Source organism: Pan troglodytes, chromosome 6 (assembly GCF_028858775.2).
Source record: "Pan troglodytes isolate AG18354 chromosome 6, NHGRI_mPanTro3-v2.0_pri, whole genome shotgun sequence".
Classification (NCBI taxonomy): domain Eukaryota; kingdom Metazoa; phylum Chordata; class Mammalia; order Primates; family Hominidae; genus Pan; species Pan troglodytes.
In genome coordinates, this window is record NC_072404.2 from 32,389,769 (window position 1) to 32,412,649 (window position 22,881).

The following is a 22,881-nucleotide window of genomic DNA, read 5'->3' on the forward strand; positions in this document are numbered from 1 at the left end:
CGCAGGGTTGTAGCACAGCAAACAACTGAATAAAAAGGACCCAGAGAAGGAAGATGAGACTGAAATCTCTGTGTGTACATCATTAATCAGACAAGATGAATTCTCAAACTTGGAAGTGCCTCTCCTCAAAGCCAACTGAGAGAAGGAGCAGGAGGGAGAGAATGTGTCAGGTTGATTGCAATCTGCAATGTACAACTTTCCATAAAAATTAATCTCCAACAAACAAAAGCGTTTGTTCCTCTCATTTGCATGCTGTGTGGTTCACTCCTCTTGTGTGTGTGTGTGTGTGTGTGTGTTTTAAGAACCAAGCCGGTCATCTGTTGAAAACTTTTACTCCAGCAGATGACGCAGTTATTCTTTTATTGCTTTAAGTAAAAGGGCTTAAAAGAGCCCATTACTTTCTCACACACCAGCGCAGCTTCCTTAGTCCTCCCCCACAGATGGGTGAATGCGGAGCATGTCCATGGTGCCCCTGAAGCCCCGCATCGTAAGTGGGACTGAGGGTTCAAATCTCTGTCCTCACGTTGTATCCCAGTGAAATTCTACCACATAGAGGGAAGGAGGTGGATTTATTCTAAATTAATTCACTGAAAGTCTGTAATGATACAGAGTAGGTTTCAAAATGGCCTTCTTCCAAAACACCCATGCATGAGGTACGCCTGATCCTCTGTCTGGAAGTCCCGAGTCTCTCAGTCCTCTGAGTTGCCTTGTTTCCCTGTAATAGAAAAGCATCATTAAAATATACTGTTAGAATTTAAATTGCTTGGCATCTCACAGCCTGTTCCATTGAGTATTATTATTTTATAAAAGTGGCTTTGTTTTGTTTTATTAGTTTAATGGAGAGAGGAGTTTGAGAAATAATCCTTGAGGCTTTTAGAGGGAAGATGGAAAGGACACCTTTCAATCAATGCCCGAGTTAACAATTACTTAACTACATTTGTCCCTCGAAATTCTGTGATCCCAGGAATAGACCAAGATAGAGATGAATGAAAGGAAAACAGTAAGAAGTGGTGTGACAGCTAAGAGGGGCAACTGCCCCATCCAATAGCCCAGTAGTTCCTGCCCCTCAAGAACTGCGGGTGTTAGGGAGAAGCCTGTTGTTTTGAATTACTTCACATTGCTCCATTCCTAAGGGGCCTCTTAGTTACCCATCCCCACATCACCAGATCATTCCAAATAATTGGGTGGGAAGCAATCTAACAATCTCAACCCATCTGTGGATCAGGTAACTGGTTACTATGACTTGATAGTTTTTAAACGTTGGTTTGACAGCATATGCACATCACTAAACAGTGTAGAGTTCTGGGGGGAGGAGGTGTGTATCTGGATTCCACATCAGATATTCTTATGTTGAGCTGCCTCATGATCCCGCAAAAAGGAGCCATGCGTTCCCTGGCCGCTGAAGCTGAAAGGGCTCTCCAAACCCACATTCCAGTTGAACTTGCTTCCTGTCCTGCATTTCTCTCTTACTGAACTTTCCATGGTTGCTTATGTCCTCTGGCATTGGTTATCTGTGAGCAGCTCCATGTTTGGTAGTTCATATAGTAGACTTCCTAGGCCCTGCAAAGCTTGTAACATGACTGTAGAACCACAGCACTTGTCCCAGCCTTGTGTGGCATGCTTACAGCAGAGACGCAATGTTAAGTTTCAGTAAGATCACCCAGCCCCACCTCTGCTCCTAAATGTCTTGGAGAAGAACCAGGTATACGATGTGCAGCTTCCAAAGTAGTCTCAGGGCCTCTTGTTGGAGAGACAGACGTAGGTTGTAGGTCTTACTCCTTATTGATCAATAGTATGCGATGTTGGCTCTTCTTCCACAAAGAAATCTCAGAGTTCATTAGCAAGACTGCCTGTTTTTAAGTTGAGTTGAGACTCCCCACTGGGGTCCCCTTGGCAATTCTAGGAAGTGTCCATTTGGCCCCTTTCAGTGATTCCATAGTGTCTATGGGTTCCCATTTCTCTTGGATTTCTTTAGTGACCCCTTCCAGAAAATCCTATTCTAATTAGAAACAATACTTCTGATCACGTACTGGGTCCTTCTGCAGATCACTGACAACTGTACCAAGGCCTAATCACAGTAGTAATAATAATCACTACAGTTACTTAGAATTTTCTATATGCAGGTAACACACACTGAGGCCCAGACAGGCTCATAAGCTTGTCCAAGGCATGCAGTTAATAAGGGTTGGAGTTGGGATTTAAATCCATGTTCTTAAACCCCATGCTGTACTTTCTCTTTAATCCCACTGTCTTCACGATGTTTTATGTTTGCTTAGTGGAAAGAAACTCCTTCTTGTTTCCAGACATAAGAGCAGGCCTGGTAGAGACTCCCATGCACTGGGCGCCCCCTGTTCCCTTCTCTCTCTAGTACGTTTCACTCTGCTTCCTCTGTAGTCTCGACGCCGCTCCTTCCTCCACACTTCCCATCCCACTATACATCTTTTACACAGCAGGGCAGGGTGATTCGCTGCATGCTAGGCAGTAACTACATAGTAATAACAATAACTCTTGGTACTTAGAGCTCCTCATCCGAGGACGTCACCCGAGCTTAAAGAAATTTAAATATATCTGTTCACAGCAGCGTGGTGGGGATGGTTTTGATCTCATTTTCCCCAGGCCTGAAGAGAGATGTGCACGTTTAAAGGAAGGAAACACCAGCCTTCCTAATGAGGGCCCCCTGACCAGAGTGGGGAACTGAGAAAGAGAAGCAAATAGGGGGAGGACCATATAGAGTAATGGTCTCTCATTTCCCTGCAGTTCCTTTGCAGAGTGCATTTGATGCTTGGCAGGCTTGCTGTCTCCAGGAACCCTCTGGCTTCATGGTTTTGAGAAGAAAGGGCTGCCAACCAGCTGAGTCTCTGTTATGTTAGCCACCAGCATCCAAGGATTCGCTCCAGAAACTGTCCTTATGGTGAACACCACTGGGCTGTGGTGGGGAGGAGGCAGGCTGGGTCTGATGGCTTCTCCACATCCCTGTCTCCCTCCTATCTTCAGGGCTCCCCATTCCCTCTCCTCCTGTGGGATGGTTCCCTGTCCCTCCTTTGAGGGTGGATCACCCACAGGCTTCCCCTGGCAATACTCCACATCCAGGGCCTTCTGCACACACAGGCTGAGATGGGGCAGGGGCTCTCTAGTGGAGGGACACAGCTTCCAAACCCTCATTTGCTACTCCTACCTTCCAGCTATCCCTTCCTTGCCAGAGTTGAGCCTCTGGGCTCAGTTCTCACCTACCTGGGCTTGCAGAGCACGCCACCCTCTCCTGATTTAACCTGCCCCTTTGACCAAACCAACCTGTCAACACTGCACCTCCATGTGACACACTGGAGAGATAGATCCACTTCAAGGAATGAACCTAACTGGCTTCCTTAGCTATGGAAATACTCTCAGATCTTGAATTAAGAGTCAATTAGTCCTCTAGTCCTCAGAAACTTGGAAGTGGATCATCTGCTGGGAGCTCACAGCACATGTCTGGTTCCCTGCAGGCCACGCCCCAGAATGACAGCCAGCCCATCTGCTGATGCACCTGCTACATGCAAGTCACTGCCCCAGAGGCTGAAAGGTTTGCAGAGAAGTAGCAGGCTTTGTTCTTACTCTCAAGAAGCATGCAGTCATAAGGGGAGATGAGATGGGAACACACACAAGTCTAATGATATCCTGAGTTTCAGGTGAGCTCCAAATCGTCATTCCAAGTATGTACCTAGCTTTGAGACTGAAAGGTGCTTCCCACCTCAGTCCCAGTCACAGTGAAAAATCCAGAAGAAAGAACAGCCATTCAGTTGAGGTAGATGAGATGCCTTTCAATGGTAAAATCACTTGAGCTTTTCCCTCTGACTCAAAGCAAATACATTGTCAAATACACTATAAATATACATTTGCACTATTTATTACCTCTGCCTATAAAAGAAAATTGTATTAGGTGATCATGCTGAAAATGTGTCAAAAATATAATTTGCATCTCTTTTATGTGGGTGTTTTTTTGTGTATTTGCTATATTTCAATTTGCTAATATGCATATATATCTCTGTAGAGACATATATAAATGCTGTTTAGTTCTTCTGATCTTTGTTTTTATTTGCTTGGTATAAAGATTTCAATATAATTTGTGATTCTAAAAATATTGCTTTTGAAAAATATGGTATAGATCCTTTGTTCCCCTAATTCCCATAATCCAATACAATAAAACATTTATTAAAAGTATATTAAAGAGAATGTCCTGAAGGATTTCCTTCTCTTTGACAAACTCTCACTGGAGGATTATGCAGAATGTTTTCTCTGATGTCCTGAATTTCATAGAATCCATCTCTCTTCAGTTAGGCAAATTTCCCAAAGCTTCTCCATAACCCCTAGATGGTAAGATTCATTTTCCTCTTAGCAATCCTGCAAACTACGGGGAACTGAGATTTTGATTATCAGCCCTCATGCTTTACTCTGTGGATGTCATGGATTTCGAGAGGAGGTATATTCTTTTGCATTATTTTTATTTATAGCATCTAATAGTATCGTTGTTTAATAAAAAGACTTGCAATTATGTCTTGTTGGTTGCTTTCAACCACCTTAGGAAGCAAGTCAACATCCCCCCAGTTAGTGAAGAAGGAATAAAGCCAAAGAGGAGATTATGTCACTTTAGGGTCACACAGAAAATCAGTAGAAGATTAAAACTCAAGTCTCTCAAGTCTCAAGTATTCTGCTTTGCTGTTAGAAATGTCATCTTAGTTTCTTTTCCCCATCTACAAGCCACACGCCTATCGTTTTTCCTCAACTAGACAATACCTAGGGCCAAGGGAGGCCACTGTCCTTTCTATCCTATTTTGAACTCTAGAAAGAAATTTCCTTTTAGATTTCCCCTGGGAACTTGGTCTCACAGTGTGGTCAGGGAGAGAGAAACTGCTAGAAACTGTATTGTGTGACCTCCCCTGCCAAAAAATGTGTACGTTGAAGCCCTAACCCCCATTGTGACTGTATTTCAAGACTGGGCTTTTAGGAAATAGTTAAATGAATTCATAAGGCTTTGCCCTTAATCCAAGAGAAGTGGTGGCCTTAGAAGAAGAAGAGCAAGATCTCTCTCTCCACACAAACACTGACTGAGGAAAGGTCCTGTGAGAACAAAACGAGAAGGTGGCCTTCTGCAAGCCAGGAAAAGAGCCCTTGCCAGAAACCAACCCTGTCAGACCTTAATCTGGGACTTCCAGCCTCCAGTACTGTGAGAAAAAAGGTTCCTGTTGCTTAGGCCACCCAGTATATGGCATTTTGTTATGGCAGCCCAAGCAGACTAAGACAGACATCTTAAGCTTTTGCTTTCAATTCATCTCTTGGAGCCCATGTGGCATAGACAGGACCTAGAAGCTGCTCAGAGTCTGGCTGGGGAAAAGCTTACCAGAGGAGGTGCTGTTAGAGGGATGACCTGGCTGCAGAGTGGACCCCTGAGTCAGGGCCAGGTGAGACTAAGTCGGTAGCCAGCGGGGTCAGCAGCAGAAAGAACCAGACTAGGAGTTCCCCAGCCACAGGCTTCAGGAACCATTGCCAACAGAGCAAGTAGCTCCCAGGTGGACATGGGCATCACCCTGGAGGCCAGAGGAGATCAAGGACCTCATGCCCGGGGATCCCCAATCTGCCCTGCACAGAGTGACCTGGTCAGACTTGTTCCTCCCTCTACATATCCAAACACCCTCTGAGGGAAAGAAGAAGTGGCAGAAATGACGTCACTGAGAGATGGAACATTTTTATTAAAGAGAGTTTTGACATCACCTATAGGGACTAGGTCATCTGGACTAAATGTCAACAGGATTAAAAGTGAGTTCATTTTCCCCCCTCTGCAGGTGGGGGCTGAAGAGCAAGGCTAGTTTAGTCACAGGCAAATAAAACAGTTATCTTCTCTCTACCCACACAAGCTGTAATTTAGATTGAATTTGTGAGTTACTACAGAGGAACCTGGGGAGGGCACCTCTTCCCAGGGAGAGGCAGGTTTGGGGCCAGCTACCGCCACATTCTAGAAACTCATTATCTTGGGAGTTTGTAAAGATGATGCCTGCCCATCCACCCTTTATTCTGTCTCCCTCTTGCTTACTATATGTAAGCTGTACTGTGTCATTTAATACAATAGAGGGTGGCATTCACATAATTTTATCTTCCCAACTGTATTATAAACTCCCCTTGAGCAGAAACATCAAAGGGTGCCAAGTACAGAGCTCCATGTTTGTCAGCCAAGCAGTGATGCTGCCCTGCTTTGGTGGAACTTGAGTGTGTCTGTAGGTTTTGCAGCAAGCTTCAAAATCCTAGCTGAGGACTCCTGGGGTGGGTCCCCACCCTGATATTAGCTATGGCACCTTGAACAAGTCAGTTTCCATTTCAGGACCTCAGTCTCCACATTTGTAAAACAAAAGAGTTGAACTAATGGACCTTTAAGATTCCTGTTCAAGCCTCCTCTTGCATGAGTGTTTGAGATGTCTTGTTCCATCTTTTATCTCCCCAGTGGGCCATTTGGAGACCTGCAGCGTAGTCATGACTGTGGCTATAGAGATTGTCCTATATTAAGTAACCTAACCTATTCAATTCCCACAACAACACTTTAGAAAAGGTCCTATTATTGCCACCACCATTTTACTGACAAGAAAACTGAGACACGGGGAATAACTTGCCCAAGGAAACAAGGTAATTGTGCTGAAAATGTGTCAAAAATATAATTTGCATCTCTTTTATATAATTTGAAAATATAATTTGCAGCAAGTGTTAGAGCTGGGTTTCAAACTCAGAGACAGGCTCCATAGTCCTGCCTGGGCCACCTCACTGTGCTGCCTTTAGGATTGGAAACCAGTGGCTGATAGGTTGGCTTTGGGGAGGAGAGGGCAGTCCACACATCCTGAGTTTAGGAGTCTGTAGAGGTCCCTACTGCCAGGGCACACTTTCACTCCAAGATATACTTGCCCCTCCCTCTCAAAAGATTGTTTTCTAGCTTGTTCATTTCACAAGCATTTCTTGAATGTCTGCTGTGTGCCAGGCAGCCTTGGGCTTGGACTGGGATCTAAAGTAAGGGCTACTAAAAGGGGTGGGATGAAGGGGCAGGGTGTGGCAGATTCTCTGCAGAAGGTCAGTTTCTGAGATGTTTTTTTTATCACCCTCATTCCAGGAAACCTAATTCTATCATCTCATAGGACCCTCTAGGACATCACCATGGGACTTTTGGCTTGGCCCCAACAGAACCCTGAATAAGCCCTTCTTAGCCTGTGATTTATAATTTTCTGAATCCTTAACTGGCTTATTTGGCTTTTGCTGGGAGGTGGCAGAGAAAAGGAAGAGATGGGAATAATTGCTCCTATCAATAGGTTTGTCTGTAATTCATTTTACTTCCCTGCCATAAGAAAACATGCATTTCTTCTTTTGAGCACAGTGACTTTTTCATGCAAAGTAGTCATTCCTCAGATGACAGATAGGAGCTGAACTGGAGGCAATGTTCTGTATTGAAGAAACAGCAGTGACAGTTGCTTTTCTAAACAAGACTGTGGGCACACATTAGGAGCCTGCTCTCATTCCCACAGAGCTTGACACATTGCAGCAACCAATCCTCGCCAAAGGACAAGTCTCCCTTCTCCTCAGACTGAATGGAGACAGGGCTGGGACCTCCAGGAGACCCCACAGCTGCCAGGTGCCTGCCCAAAGCTTGCAGGTGGCATGGGTGTTTCAGAACCTATTGAGGTTACCCAGGTCAGGGTGGAGAAAACAGGCCCTTCCCATGTAGGTAGACCACCCTACCTCATCTGGTGGGCCATGCGTGTTTGCTGGAACAGCAGCCCCTTGTCCTGCAAATGCCGGGGACGAGGATGAGCAGGGGTGAGACACACATTCTCAGCTGCCCCCTGTGCCCTACGCTCCAATGCCAGCACAGAGGAGCAGGACATTGAGGCCCTATCATGCTAAGAACCAGGGGTTGGAAAACTCAGCCCCAGCGGGTAATGCAGACCCCATTTGGAGCTCCCCAGGGGTGTGCCGAGTCCACAACCGAAGAGAACTGGCCAAGAAACAAGGACGGGTGGCCTCGTCTCAGCTTCAGTCACAACCACGTGTGATGACTTGGGTAAGAAGAGGCCTGAGGCCCACACAGAGGCACTAAATGGTTTCCTCAGAGCAGTGTGGTCCAGATAGACCATCTCTGGTGCCTCAGATGGAAAACAATAGGTGGGTTTGGGGGTCTCCAAAGCAAGAGAGGCTTTGCCCACCAAGCCCTGCCCAGAGCCACCGTCCATTCCCTTTCCCCAGCTCCTTCCTTGGCCTGGCGAGGGAGGTGGTCTGCTGTCCTCTGCAGTGCCCTGGCAGAGCTCCAGTGGGAATGTCAGCCTGGAAGACGTCCCTGGACTGCATGACTTTCTAAGCGGGCTGTGGCGGTGGCCAGGAGCCAGCAGCCCTCTCACTCTCTCTGGAAGGCGGCCGTTTTGTCTGCTGGTGCTGCATCAGGGGCCACCTGAGCCTGCGGCCTGAGGACAAGGCTCCAGGGACACTGCCTAAGGCCATGGTTGACCCTCCAGAGTCAATCACCTCTATGTGTCTCTAGGAGAGGCAAAAATTGTCAGTGGTCTGCAAACCACTCTTTCGTTCTAGATTAGAGCTGCAAGTTGAGAGAGGAAGAAAAAGGAAAAACAAAAACAAACCCCAAAGACACAAGTACTGAATAGTGTCAAAATGAGCTAGGCTCCAAGTCCATTTTTCATATTGTTCCCTATTTTCAATAGCTACTGGGTGCCAGAGGAAAAAAAGGAACAACTTTAAAAAACAATTAGCGGGACATGTGGTGTTCATTCTTGGCTGGAACTATGCAGCCTCATCTGCCGGCAAACACTCTGCAGTCTTTCATGAAAAATGTTTTAGAACTAATGAGCTATATTTGCATTCCCCATAGAATGGATTTGGAATTTTTCATCTATGCTGCACCATGAAAAATGGATGCGTTTGGCGCAGAAGTCATTTGAACGTGAAGCCAGCCTCAGTGGAAAGACAACCTTCAGAAAAACTTTCCAAGTAACTTTTCATTCGCACTTGCTTCCACCAGGGAAGGTCAGGCTCGTGTGAAAGATGGAAATTTCCTGCACAAACCTAGATGCTGATGAGATTTGTTTTTGTAGATAATCTGCAGCAGCGAAATTTTTCATAATGTCACTGCAAAATAAATTAAAATGTTCATCTTCATATGGCTGGTTCCATTGCATTAAAATAAATGTTGCAAGCTCATTTAATTAGTATAGTTAGGAATGTCTCTTCCCTGCTTCACTGACTCTCCAAATCACAAGTTAATTTGTCAAAATCAGACCATTGTTTTTCCTTCATTCTTCATTACTAGAGACAGCCCCATTTAAATAAATGTTTATGCTACAGAGAGCAGAGCAGTGAACAACCCCAAATATTTTCATAAGCCAGTGCTGGAAAAGTTTAAGACACAGGGAGCGAGGATGCATTTTTTTCTTCCCTTTGTGGGTATTGGATATGTGACTGGCTGGAAAGGCACACAATCGAGCAGTCTGCTGTAACTGATGATGTTCCCCGCCATTGCTCATGTTGGCGGGCTACATCCTCTTGAAAGCAGTTTTCTTCTACGTTTTCAAAGACGAATGATGACAAAAGACAGCATCTCTATAAATTACCCTCCTCAAATCGTTCTCTTCAAGAGCCCTTGGTTAATCAATTAGTTGGTGTTAGGAAGGGGTCTGAACTGGGGTGGAGGGTAGTCCTGGTGTTCACAGTCATTCACTCACCATGACTGGCTGCGAGCAGCTGGGCATTCCTGCTGAAAACTCAAAAGATAACCAAACTTCTTTCCCCCTTGCTTCCTGACCCTCCCAAACCTCCAAGAAAAAATCAGAACCATGGGGATGGGGTAGCCAGTACTAAAGCAGGAGTTCCTGGCAGTGAAGGTGTTGGGGTTAATGATGAAGACCAGGGAAAAGGGGTTCACAGAATTGGCTGAGGGCTTATGTGTGCAGAGGTCTTCTGGAAGGCATCCATCAGTAATGGATGAAAGAGCTTATCAGATCATTAGCAGCGCCCTATACTAATGAGATGTTGCATTCCTGCTCAGTAGAGACCCCTCCATTGGAAAATGCCACAGTGCCTGGCTCTATATTCAGCACCAACCAGCAGAAGGTCAGCTTTCCTCTCTGCAGCTTTGTCCTCTGCCATGATGGAGTGATCCAGCCTCCCTCTTCCATGAGAAGCTAAAAGATAGGTTAGCCTTTTTCTTTTTGCTATGTAGCGTTTTCTTGCCCCATTACCTGTTTTTCCCCCCACTGCTGTTCTTGCTTTGCAAGTCTTTTCTACTCTGGAGCAAATGGGTGCGAGGAGAGTGGATGCGCTTCTTCAGATTTCTTGCAATGTGATGAATGAAAAGGCTTTCAAAGTTGCCCTCACTGTGACTCTGATGAGCTCTGGTGTGTAGAATCAATCTTTCCTCTTTCAATTCTTTTCTTTCTTTTGTCTTTACCTTTTTAGAATAAATCCTTGGGATAAACTTTACTTCATTAATACATTATTTGATTAACCAGAGGATTTAATGAGTGCATATTCTACAAATGTACTTGACTTTTGGAGGTCAGAACTCCAGTGAGCTGCCCAGGACATAGGCAGGCAGGAAGCAGCAGCACCCCAGGCTCCCCACAACACTTGGGAGTTACTGAAAGCCGTGCTCAGCGTGCCACTGTGCATTCATTCATTCGCTCATTCATTTGATAAGCATTTGTTGGCAGGCACTGAACTAGATCCTGAATGTGGAGAGTCAATCTTCTTTTCTCACATAAACAAAAAATGGAGTTTTCTGAATAGGCCTGGGCCAGTACACCCTGGAGCCTAGTGGCCCGACCCCTGAACCCCAGTGCCTTATCTAATGATGGTACAATTTATTGAAAACATTTGTGTCTCTGGTTGGCTGTGGAGCAGTCTTTGTAAATCAAGGAAACTGGAGAGCAAAGCCAGGTGCATAAAAGACAAGCGAACTGAGCTGGGGGAAGAGCAAGCATTCAGCCTTGGTGAGTCTAAAGGAAATACAGTATTGTCACTTGGAGTCTCTTCTCCTTGGGTCAGCTCAGTCTCCAATGTGTATGTCAGGGAGTACAAGAAGGACTGACATAAGGATTCTCAACATGGAAGAGCAAACCAGGGAGCAGAGAAAAGTTTTCTTAGGGAAAAAACAAAAATCCTGCCCCATAATGTTGGCCTGGTTCTGTGTCCACAGATCAAAAGCCAGGCTGGAAGCATGGAGTCAGATACACAGCTCACAGCACACAGAACAGGCAACTGCAGGCAAAACCAGCCAAGCTCTGGAAGGCGGCTGCCACTTGAGAGGGCAAACCTCGCTTCAAATCCCCAACTCTACTCACCAGCTGTGACCTCGGTCAAATGATGGGCATAGGAATAATTATATACATATATATATATGTATATATACACACACATGTGTATATATGACATGGTTCCCATGAAAATGAAATGAGACACTGTATAAAAGTGACCTGGCACATATCGAGTGTTTGACTAACATTAGTTCTCTTCTGGGGACTTTTGGAAGGGATAAGGCAGCAAAGGGGAGGGCGGGTTAATGGATCAGAGTGAGTGTGGTAAATACAGTGACCATTGACAAAAGTCAGTTTCTTAGTGAAATTGATTTTTAATTAAGTCTGGCTGTTAAACTATGTTTGAATGGGACACTGCTCTGAGACTGAGCCACATATGTCTCTGGTTTATATGGGTTACAAAACTCACAGCTTTTTGATCAGGTGTGAACTTAGTGATCATCTGGTGAAAACACATTCACAACTTGCAAAAGATTAGATGCCTTCCAAGGTCATGCACCGGTTAGCAGCTGCCTCCTGCCTCCTGCCTCCCTTCAGATGGGTGGAGGCTGTAGAACACCTGTGACTAAGAAGCCCAGGCCCCCAACCACTCCTCACATGGCGAGGTTTCCCAATCACTTACCATCCTTTTCATCCTGCCTTAACCTTCTCCACTGTTACTATGTTCTTTTTTAAATGAGGTGCTCAAAACCAAATAAAATAGCCCAAATGCATCTGACTCTGGCAAAATAAAGGGGAACAGTGACCACTTTTGTTTTGGAGAAGTCTATGATTAAAGCAGCCTATTGGCAGCCACCCCATAGTCCCCTGACAGTCACCTGAGATCCCCAGGACTCTTTTTTACAGCTGACTGGATGTCAGCCCCCTTCAGCCTGTAGGTGTGTCATTGTTTATTTATCCTGATGACTAAATCTTATGGTTATCACCATTAAATTCAGTGAGTTTGGGGCTATCATTTTAGACTGTCAAGACCTTTTTGCATCATAATACTGTCACCTGGTGGATCAGTTTTACTTCCTAGCTCTGCATCAGGCTGTTATTCTGCCAGCCACACACCTCTTCCTCCAGTCCTCAGGGATAACCTGAGCGACTTTGTCAAAAGGTTTGCTTGAATTCAAGATACTCATTCCTCTCAGCTTCCTGTTCTCACGGGTACCATGGCTCACAGCCACACCAGCTCAAATCCCAATATCTCCTGAGCATTTAAGACCTTGCAAACCTTGAGAGGTCCCCTAGAAGGAAGTGGTCACTAATCATTATTGAACACTTTCATTATCAGTTGGGAAGAATTATGTTGAGATAAATTATGAAGAAGGCTAGGAAAGGGTCCCTGAGAGAAAAAGAGAGAGAGAGAAAAGATCAAGATAGAAGGAGGTGATATAAACTTAGTCTGCTTGACACTTTTTTAAAAATTTAACTTTTATTTTAAGTTCAGGGGTAAATGTTCAGGTTTGTTATATAGGTAAACTTGTGTCATGGGGGTTTGTTGTACAGATTATTTTGTCACCTAGGTAGTTAGCCTGGTACCTGTTAGTTATTTTTTTCTGATCCTCTCCCTCCTCCCACCCTCCACCCTCTGATAGGCCCCAGTGTGTGTTGTTCCCCTCTTTGTGTCCATGTGTTCCCATCTTTTAGTGCCCACTTACAAATGAGAACAAGCAGTATTTGGTTTTCTGTTCCTGCATTAGTTTGCTAAGGATAACGGCCTCCAGCTCCATCCATGTTCCTGCAAATGACATGATATCATCCTTTTTATGGCTGCATAGTACTCTATGGTGTATATGTACCACATTTTCTTTATCTAGTCAACCACTGATGGGCATTTAGGTTGATTCCATGTCTTTGCTACTGTACTTCACAATTTTCTATGCTCTGAAATTAAGCAATATCATGAATGATCATTAAAACATAAGAAAGCATAAGAGAAATTTTTTAAAAATTCAGTTTAGCCAGAAGTGAAAATGCGGTTTGCATTTTTGTCCTTTAGATTAGTTCAGTCTTTGTTATTTAGAATCTAAAGATCGTGTATCAGGTATATCTTTGTGATAAGACCAAAATTTTGCTTTTTATCCTTATCTTGAAAATATTATGAGTGTAAAAGTAATACATATGATGAGACTCCATTCATGTAAAATTTAAAACTAGGCAAAACTCCCCTAGGGTGTTAGAAATCAGGATAGCGGTTGCAGTTGGAGAGGATGGTGGAGGAGTGCTTGGGAGAGCACCAAGGGTGGCCGGGGGGCTGGTCACATTGCTGCTTTTGATTTAGGCAGTGGTTACAGAAGTATACTCACTTTGTGAACATTCATTATTTCATACAAGCACGAATTGTACACTTCTCTAGATGTACATGGTAAACAGGAGCCAAACTCCAGTGTTCAGAATGCCTTTTATAGGTCTTTTCTTTTTTTCTTATGGAGGGCAGAGGGCAGAGAAGCATATAACTTAACTAATTCACCAGATTTCTGTTTCTGAGAGCCTTCTAGATACAAAGCATTGTATTGGGGCTCTGGAGATAAAATGAAGATAAAGCAGACATGAGCCTTGTTGTAAGATTTATCTGTCACTTACAGTCTAGTGATGGATAAACACACATCAAATACAGCTCCACTCCAGAGGACAGTGTCCTGGGGTCCTTATAGGGGTCAGGCAGCTGGTCTCCTTGAAAGACTATCTGAACACATTTCATATATTCAAGAATCACATATATCTTTACATTTGAATTTATATTTAGTGAATGACTTGTCATTTCACTACCTTACCCATAGAAGGAAGAGCTTCTTATACTTTTCTCCCATTTTGTGGAAAACTCTATAAGAAATTTATACACAATTAATAAAAGATACATGATGGTTATTATTGCAGATATAAAAATGACATAATTTATCTCATTTTTAAAGGTCTAACTTTTAAAAATATTCTAAACAGGAGAAATGCCTAGTGAAGTAACTATAAGTCAACTTTTGAACATATAGACAAAAATTTTAAATAAAAAATCTCTCAACCAATGAATGGCTAAGCAAAATGCGGGACAGCTATACAATGGAATATTATTCAACCACAAAAAAGGATGAAGTACTGACACATGCTATGACACGGATGGACATTAGAAACATTATGCTAAATAAAATTAGCCAGCCACAAAAGGCCACATATTGTATGGTTCATTTATATGAAATGTGCAGAATAGGCAAATACATAGAGATATAAAGTAGATTAGCAGTTGTCGGGGCTGGGGAGGGGAGGTGTGTGAGGTAACTGCTAATGAGTACGAGGTTTCCTTTCTGGGTGATGGAATATGTTCTGGAATTAGATGATGGTGAGGTTGCACACCTTGTGAATAGACCAAAACCCACTGAATTGCACACTTTAAAATGGTAAATTTTATGATATGTGAATTATATTGCAATAAAACATATATAAGGCAATTTTCGAACATATACATAGAATTTTTTAAATCATAAAATTTTTAAGCTGAGAAATTCTCAATACAAGTTTATGATACATCTCATGAATGGGAACTATAAACACATACACACACACACGTAAGATAAAAATAGAGAAATGGGTTTCCACTTTTGTGAAAATTTAAATCGGGAAGTAAAGCAAACCTTCCACACAGAGCTGTAGAATGATTGGGCCACGACCGCTGGTGCCTGTTTCTCAACTTGCCCTAAACCACGTCTGCATCCATTCTGGACTAGATTTTATGCCTCAGTGAACATTTTATGAACTCCTGCTTTTCTTAACCTGATTGACAACAGACGCATTTTGGTTTACCTCTCTGATAAGCAGCCCTTTCTCTGATCCCTGCTTATAGAAATTAGAAAACAGTTTGTGCAAATCAGCATTTACAGGCAAAGAGAGCTTTCCATGAGAAACAAGAAAAAGATTCGAAGCAGCCAAGCCAAAAGGCTCTGAGTAGGAAACCCGGGTAGGCCCCAGTAATAAATACATTTATTGCGTGGACAGTAAAAAGTACTGGAGAGTTTAAAATAAATTCAGAGTTATTTAAACTTAATTTATGACCAGGAAGATAAACCTTCTCTTTCACCATTAATGTTTTCTATCTGGGCCATCAAATGTCACACGCTACTGATTTTGGATGTAAGGTCACTGGAAACAACATATCAAAGGGGTCAGCACCACAAATCAAGTGAAATTCCCTTAAAAATAAAAATGTCAGGAGTAAAATAATAGGCAATAGTTATTTCATGCTATTAAAGACTTGTCATATATCAAAGGGTTCACCTTTTTCTACCTCTATGATGTATCACTTTGAACACTGAATATACTTCTGCTTAACAGATAAAGTAAAGAAAACAAGCATCGGAATGCTGATGATAATAAGAATGATGACATATAATAAGACTATCTGGAGGCGCATAAACATTAGCAGGCAGACTGCTGAATATATCAAAAGACAAACAGTGGTCCTGCATATACGAAGATCGGCTGTCTAGCATGTCAGTTATTTCAAGAGGGCATCTTAAAGGTCACCTAAAACGGTGTCTCTGAAATCAGAATACAAATTACATTGGGTTTTGGATAAGGAAAATAATGAATGTTTAGGACTTGCCAAGCTAATGTAGTTCCACACAGAAGTTCAAATTCAGAAGCAATCCTCTGGTCTTTTATCCAAGGATTGAATAAAACAGAAGCAAGTGCCAATCTTCGGGGAGAAGAGGAAAGATAAGGGAGACTTGGAGCAGCGGGTTCTTTATGATCCTGAAGTCATGCAACTGACAGGCAGTGGCATTTGCCATAATGCCTTGTTGCTAAATGCATTAACTCCTGGCAGAGTAAATTCACCCAGGACTAGGCTTTATGCAAAAGCATCTGACTGAAAGGGTTATCAAAGCCTCAGGTTAAAAAAAAATGATGACTTTGTTTCATCCTTGTGACATATCTTACAATGATTTTCTAGGACATTAAAGGTAAAATCTTGCTTTCTGATTCAAGGGCTCATAATCCGGTGGACGAAATGGCTCCAGGGAAGGATAAAGGAGTATAGAGCCATTCACATAGAAGTGTAAATTTCGCCCCAAGATGGTAGTGAGCAGTTAGAGAAAAGCCATAATACTTTAGTTTAAGCCTCCCAAAGTCCTTTTATCATTGGCGGTAGGGGTGGGTGGGCAGGGAGGCTGCTTCCCAATCGGCAGGTAGTACGAGGCAGGCAGGCAGGAGATGGGCCAGCATCATCACTCTTTAAGTTTCCCCCAGGGCCCTAGCCCTGATGCTCTTCCTTCCAGAAGGGAGAAGGATGGTTGATTGCATCATGAAGTATTCTTCTTGTCTGTGGTGGCTGTAGGATTTCAGTCATTAAATTATACACAAAAGACTTGAAAACCTAACTCTCTTCATTTGATAGAGGAGGAAACTGAGGCCCAAACCCAGGAGGGAAGAAGGAAGCCTCTGCTGTGGCCCCTGACTCTAGCCAGGCCACTTGAGTGAAGGTCACACACACCCCAATGTGTGTGAAGCAGCAGTTCTAACTGGAAGGCAGGTTCCTGGAAATCATTTCCAACCTGCCCTTGACTTGGCATGTGTGTGACTCCTAGAAAGTCCCTGAATTCTCTGCACTTCAGTTTCCCCATGAAGCTGGTTGATCTCTGCGCCCATAAACCTTTCAGAATATCTCTATAAGACTTGGGTATCTTAGAAGAAGACTCCATAAGAATAGCCCTATATAAGCCAGTGGTTAAGAAATCAGACTAAGTTTAAGTCCGGCTCTGCCATATATTCACCACAAGATGCTATGACTTTCTAAATCCTGGTTTCTGGGTTTCCGTCTCTACACAGCAGGGATAGTAGTAATAATTCTTATCTGGCTTGGTGTTGTGGGGATGCAACGGAAAGCTCTCAGCACAGTGCCAGGCATAGGATGGGGGGGGGTGTACAAAGTGTGCATTTATCAAACAGAGGCCCCAAAGTCCCTCAAAGCAGAGCCTGGAGGCCTCAGGGGCCCTTCCCACCATGGTCCTGTCACCAAGAGCCTCAGCCTTCACCTGCAGACACCAGACCTGCATTCACCATGAGTGTGGGGCTGAGCGGCATGATCTGGGGAGTGCAGATCACATTACAGTGTAGGGCTTTTCTACCCTAGTCTGTTGTTCGTTAGCAATCCACCCAAATGATGGGTGGCTCCTCTGGTCAAGATGGGGCTCCATTCAGGCTCATATTGTGAGAGACAAGAGCCTCAATGCCAGCCAACACCCTATTTATTTGTGGATTTGGCTTATTGGAGACAAATGATGCTGAGGCAGTTCTATGGTCATCAAATGAATTATTTATACATCTGATTAAATTGTTTACTGGAGGACTCAACCCTGGTTAACTCTTGCATTTCCAGCTTGGTGTGTAGAAATTCCACTGAGCACTTTCTACATTTTACTTTGGGGTCTCACCTTGAAAATTAATGGCCATTAGGACTACATGTCAAGATGTCCATACTCAAGGCTTCGTACAGGAAAAAAATCAAAACCAAACTTAGTTTTGAGAAAAAACCATCAGTTTCTACAAAATGCTTATTGAAGAACCTGTGTTTTTGGACCAGTTAGACCTTTCAGAGTCTAGAGGGAGAGATATTTAAAATCAAATGTGATGATACAAAATGTTTATCCATTTTCCCTAAGTTTAAGGGGAGCTTGCTCTTCCTTTAGGCACACAAAATAATTGCTAAGCCTGCCTTATCCTATTATTTGTAAATTCAATATAATTAGAGACTTACTCAGTTCATTACTAGCTTGAGTTTTTGCCCAGCTTTTTCTCACCCTGTTGCCTTTTCAAAACACTTTATTAAGAACTTGTTTTAGTGTCACATTCTTTAAAGGAAAATAACTCCCAAGTACATTTGACAGGAAGTGCTCAAAATTCAAGACAGTGCCAGAAACTAATAATCTCAAATCACAGAACTTACATGGGAAGGTCCCATATACTGTTGCAAACAGCGTGGGTGGGTTCCACCTGCAAATTGAAATTCGCATGTTCTAATAGAGAGTTTTACTGGAGAAATTGTCACCAGGTCCTGCAGCTGAAAAAACTGCGTTCTTATTCTATTGACTATAATGCAAGTTAGCCCCTAAATATCCTTTTCCCTCTGAAGAACTCCAAACGCTTTACCATTGTCAGCCTTCCGAGCTGACATTCATTAGTCCTATCCTATGAAGTGTGAAGTGTGGATGGGCAATGGTTTCCAGGCCAGCCCCTTGAGATGAGGAGTTTTGACCTTGTGGCTGCATTAGTCATGGGCAGAGGGAATTCCAAGGGAGAACACCTGGTGAGAGGCCTGAGGATGAGTCCAAGTTGAAACCTGATACCCAGAAGTGGGTCACTAGACTTCATTGCTTGTGTGTTAAATGGCCAGGAAGACTAAGAGCTTGAGCAAATGAGCCTGTGGGTACACATGACACACAGCATCAGTGGTTTTCCAAGGCTAGCTCCTCAGAGAGCACAGAAGCAAAGTAGGCAGGCCCTCATGGAATGAAGAGCAAGGAGCAGGAATCTGGCCTTTTGAAGGAGAGACATTCATGATATTGATGGAAAAGAGAGAGCCTCTCCAGGTAGCCTTGTTACCTATGAGCTGAGTACCTTCCAGGAGGAAAAGCACAGCTGATATCACAGTCCTGACAGGGCCATTCCTGGGGACTCATTTCTTAAATCTGCTGTCATTTTAAATGGAACATTCTGGAAGGGAGTGCTTCAAATAGCTTATTTTTAAAACTACCCATATGGATCAAAGCATAAACATTTGCCTCCTGGAATCTAGAAAGTGTTTTTCTGATTGATGTTGCACAAGCCTGGTCCACAGCATGTGGATTTGGGGATGTCAGTACCTCAGCTTCCCAGCTCCTTGGCATTTTAGCACTGAGGTATGAGAATGGTGATGTTCTAGTCACCAGGGAGAGAAATTGAGGCTGAGATGTGTGGCTGGTCACTGTCCTAATTTCAAAAGAAATTTAGAAATTTGAGCCACACAGACTAGTTTTCCCTTCTAAGATCCAGGGCTTTTACTTGGCTAGAAAGGGAGGGGTTGCTCAAGAAGAAATAAGCATTTCCTCATTCTTCTTATGAACTCCATCAGTGGAAGGTACCAGACCCAGTACCCAGTGAAATATTCTGACCAGAACAATGCATTTTATTTTCTATAATAAATGTAAATTCTAACATCATATTCAATTTCAGAGATCTCTAACCTCATGAGTATGCAAATAACCAAAAGTAGAGTCTAGTTGATAATTATTCTACAGGAACAGACGCATTTGGTACAAATAAGAAGAGTTGAAAACCTGAGTGTATTTCCACTTCTGCAAACCTTTTGGCTTAATTTGCAAAATTAGTAGAAGAAACAGCCAAACTGTTTAAAAACAACAACTCAGTTCCACTTATTTTTTAAAAAATTGATTTCATTTACATTAGCCCCCCAAAATTTTGAAATACTTAGATATAACTCTAACCAAGTATGTGCAAGATCTACATGCGAGGAACTAGAAAACTGATGAAAGATACCGAAGAAGGTCTAAATAAATGGAGAGGTATTTTATGTTCATGGGCAGGATGACTCAGTATTCTTAAGATTTAAGATCTTCCCAGCTGAATCTTTAGATTAAACTCGATTCCAATAAAAATTTCAGCAAATTACTTGTGAATATTGACAAGATGATTCTAAACTTTAAATGGAGGAGCAAAAGACTCAGAATAGCCAATACAGTATTAAAATTCATAATTCTGGCAATTATGAATAAAGCTGCTATAAACATCCATGTGCAGGTTTATTCATAATTGAATAAGCTAAACAAAGCTAAACATAGACAACTTGAATTGTTTGTTTTCTTATTGTTGAGCTTTAAGTATTCTTTGTATATATTTTGGATATAAGCCCTTTGTCAGATGTGTATTTTGTAAAGGTTTTCTCCCAGCCTGTGGCTTGTCTTTTCATTCTCTTTACAGTGTCTTTCAAAGGGCAGAACTTTAAATTTTTGATGAAGTCCAGCTCATCAAGTTTTCCTTTCATGTTTTTAGTATCGTATCTAAAAACTCACTGCCAAACCTAAGGTCACCCAGATTTTTTTCTCCTGTTATTTTCTAGGACTTTTACTTTCTAGTGTATTTACTAATACACAGAGGACTGACACTCCCTGATTTCAGGACTTACTAAAAAGCTACAATAATCAAGACAGTGTGGTATTGATGAAAGAACAGACAAGTAAATGAAAAGAACAGAATAGCAAGCCCAGAAATAAACCCACACATATATAGTCAATTGCTCCTTTTAACAAAGGACCAAAGGCAATACGATGGAGCCAAGACAGTCTTTACAACAAATTGTGCAGGAACAACTGGACATGGACATGCAGAAAAAATGAATCTAGGCACAAACCTTACACTCTTTGCAAAAAATTAACTCATAAACCTAAATGGATCACAGACCTAAATGTAAAATGCAAAACTATAAAATTTCTAGAAGATAACATAGAAGAAAAAATCTAGGTGACCTTAGGTTTGGCAGTGAGTTTTAGATACGATACTAAAAGCATGATCCATGAAAGAAAAACTTGATGAGCTGGACTTCATCAAAAATTTAAAAGTTCTGCTCTTTGAAAGACACTGTAAAGAGAATGAAAAGACAAGCCACAGACTGGGAGAAAATCTTTACAAAATACACATCTAATAAAAGGCTTATATCCAAAACATATACAAAGAATACTTAAAGCTCAACAATAAGAAAACAAACACTTCAATTAAAAAGTGGGAAAAAGATCTGAACAGACACCTCACCAAAGAAGATACACGGGTGTCAAGTAAGCATGTGAAGAGATGCTCACTATCATATGTCATTAGAAAACTGCAAATTACAACAACAATGAGATACATTACACATCTACTGGAAACCAAACACTGGTAACACCAAATGCTGGCAAGGATGTGGAACAGTGAGTACTCTTATTCACTGCTGAGGGGAATGAAAAATGGTACAGCCACTTAGGAGAGTTTGGCAGTTTTTTACAAAGCGAAATATAGTCTTAACTATATGATCCAGCAATGGCACCCCTTGGCATTTACTCATGTGAGTTGAAAACTTATGTCTACACAAAAACCTGCACATGCGGAACAGAAGGCCAAATACTGTACGTTCTCACTTGTAAGTGGGAGCTGAATGATGAGAGAACACAGGGACACATGGAGCGGGGAACAACACACTGGGCCTGTTGCAGGGTGGGGGTGGGAGGAGGGAGAGCATCAGGGAGAAGAGTTAATGGATGCAGGCTTAATACCTAGGTGATGGGATGATCTGTGAAGCAAACCACCATGGCACACGTTTACCTGTGTAACAAACCTGCACATCCTGCTCATGTACCCCCAAACTTAAAAGTTGGAAATTTTTTAAAAAAACTAAACATGGCATTTATAGAGCTTTATTCATAATTGCCAGAAATTAGAAGCAACCAAGATGTCCCTCAGTAGGTAAATGAATAAATAAACTGGTACACCTAGATAATGGAATATTATCAGCTATTAAAAGAAATGAGCTATCAAGCCATGAAAAGATATGGAGGAACCTTAAATGTATATGGCTAAATGAAAGAAGCCAGTTCAAAAAGGCTGCCCACTATATAATTTAATTATATGACATTCTGGAAAAGGCAAAACTATGAGCCAACAAAGATCAGTGGTTGCCAGGGGTTGGAGGGGCAGGGAAGGAGTGAGCATGTGAAGCACACGAGATAGATATTGAAGACGGCAAAACTATTCTGTGTAACACTGTAATGGTGGATACATGACATTATGCATTTGTCAGAGCTCAGAGAATGTGCAAAAGCAAGAGTGAACCTTAACACAAACTATGGACTTTAGTTAACAATGAGGTATCAATATTGGTTTATCACTTATAACAAAATACCACACGAGTGCAAGATATTAATAATAGGATAAACTGTGTGCAAGGGGAGATGGAGTATCAAGGTATTCTATGCTTTATTGTCAATTTTTCTGTAAACCTAAAACTGCTCTTAAAAATAAACAGTATTTTTTTTTAAGAAAATTGACTTGGTGAAGACTTGTTTGATCAGATGATTCCAATTATTCAAAGCAATACATTTTGCCTTGTTCTATAGATATTGGTCAGTGGCAAGTTTCCCATAAGAAGTGATTTATTGGTCTTCCATTGGGTCTGAACAATACAAACACGATAGTTTTAAATAGTAGACAATCAATACTGTGATGCCTAATCTATGGATGAAAAAATTAAGTTTACAAAGAAAGATGAGACATAAAGCAGTGGCTAGAGTTCCGGCCTCCTGATCACTGGAACTACAATACTTAATTGATCCGATGGTTCTGACACGCATGAGGGGACAGTCATTTTAGAAATATGAACAGAGATATGACTACATATTAAAAGAGGACTGTAGCTGCTGGTTCTGCCACTTGGGCAACTCATGCTGTCTCTGGAATCACTGGAAAGGCTGATGAACTTATCACGTGGGCCACTGCCTCAGTCACACCCGGTCCCACAAACAACTCAGTCACAGGTGAAGGACCTTACCTTGAGGAA

General features: G+C 42.4%; 1 long non-coding RNA gene across 4 annotated transcripts in view; it reads right to left on the reverse strand.

Moving 5' to 3' along the window:
* LOC104007136 (uncharacterized) overlaps positions 1 to 22,881 on the reverse strand; it is a 35,431-nt gene continuing 12,550 nt past the window's right edge. Inside the window, exons 4-6 of one of the 4 annotated variants that reach the window (XR_010158369.1) lie at positions 14,090 to 14,138; positions 12,974 to 13,053; positions 1 to 715 (exon numbers count right to left, since the gene is read on the reverse strand). This is a non-coding gene — a long non-coding RNA (uncharacterized LOC104007136). Of the gene's footprint in view, positions 716 to 12,721; positions 13,054 to 14,089; positions 14,139 to 22,881 lie in introns of those variants that run through there. The other 3 variants (XR_010158368.1, XR_010158365.1, XR_010158366.1) reach the window with 3 other exon arrangements.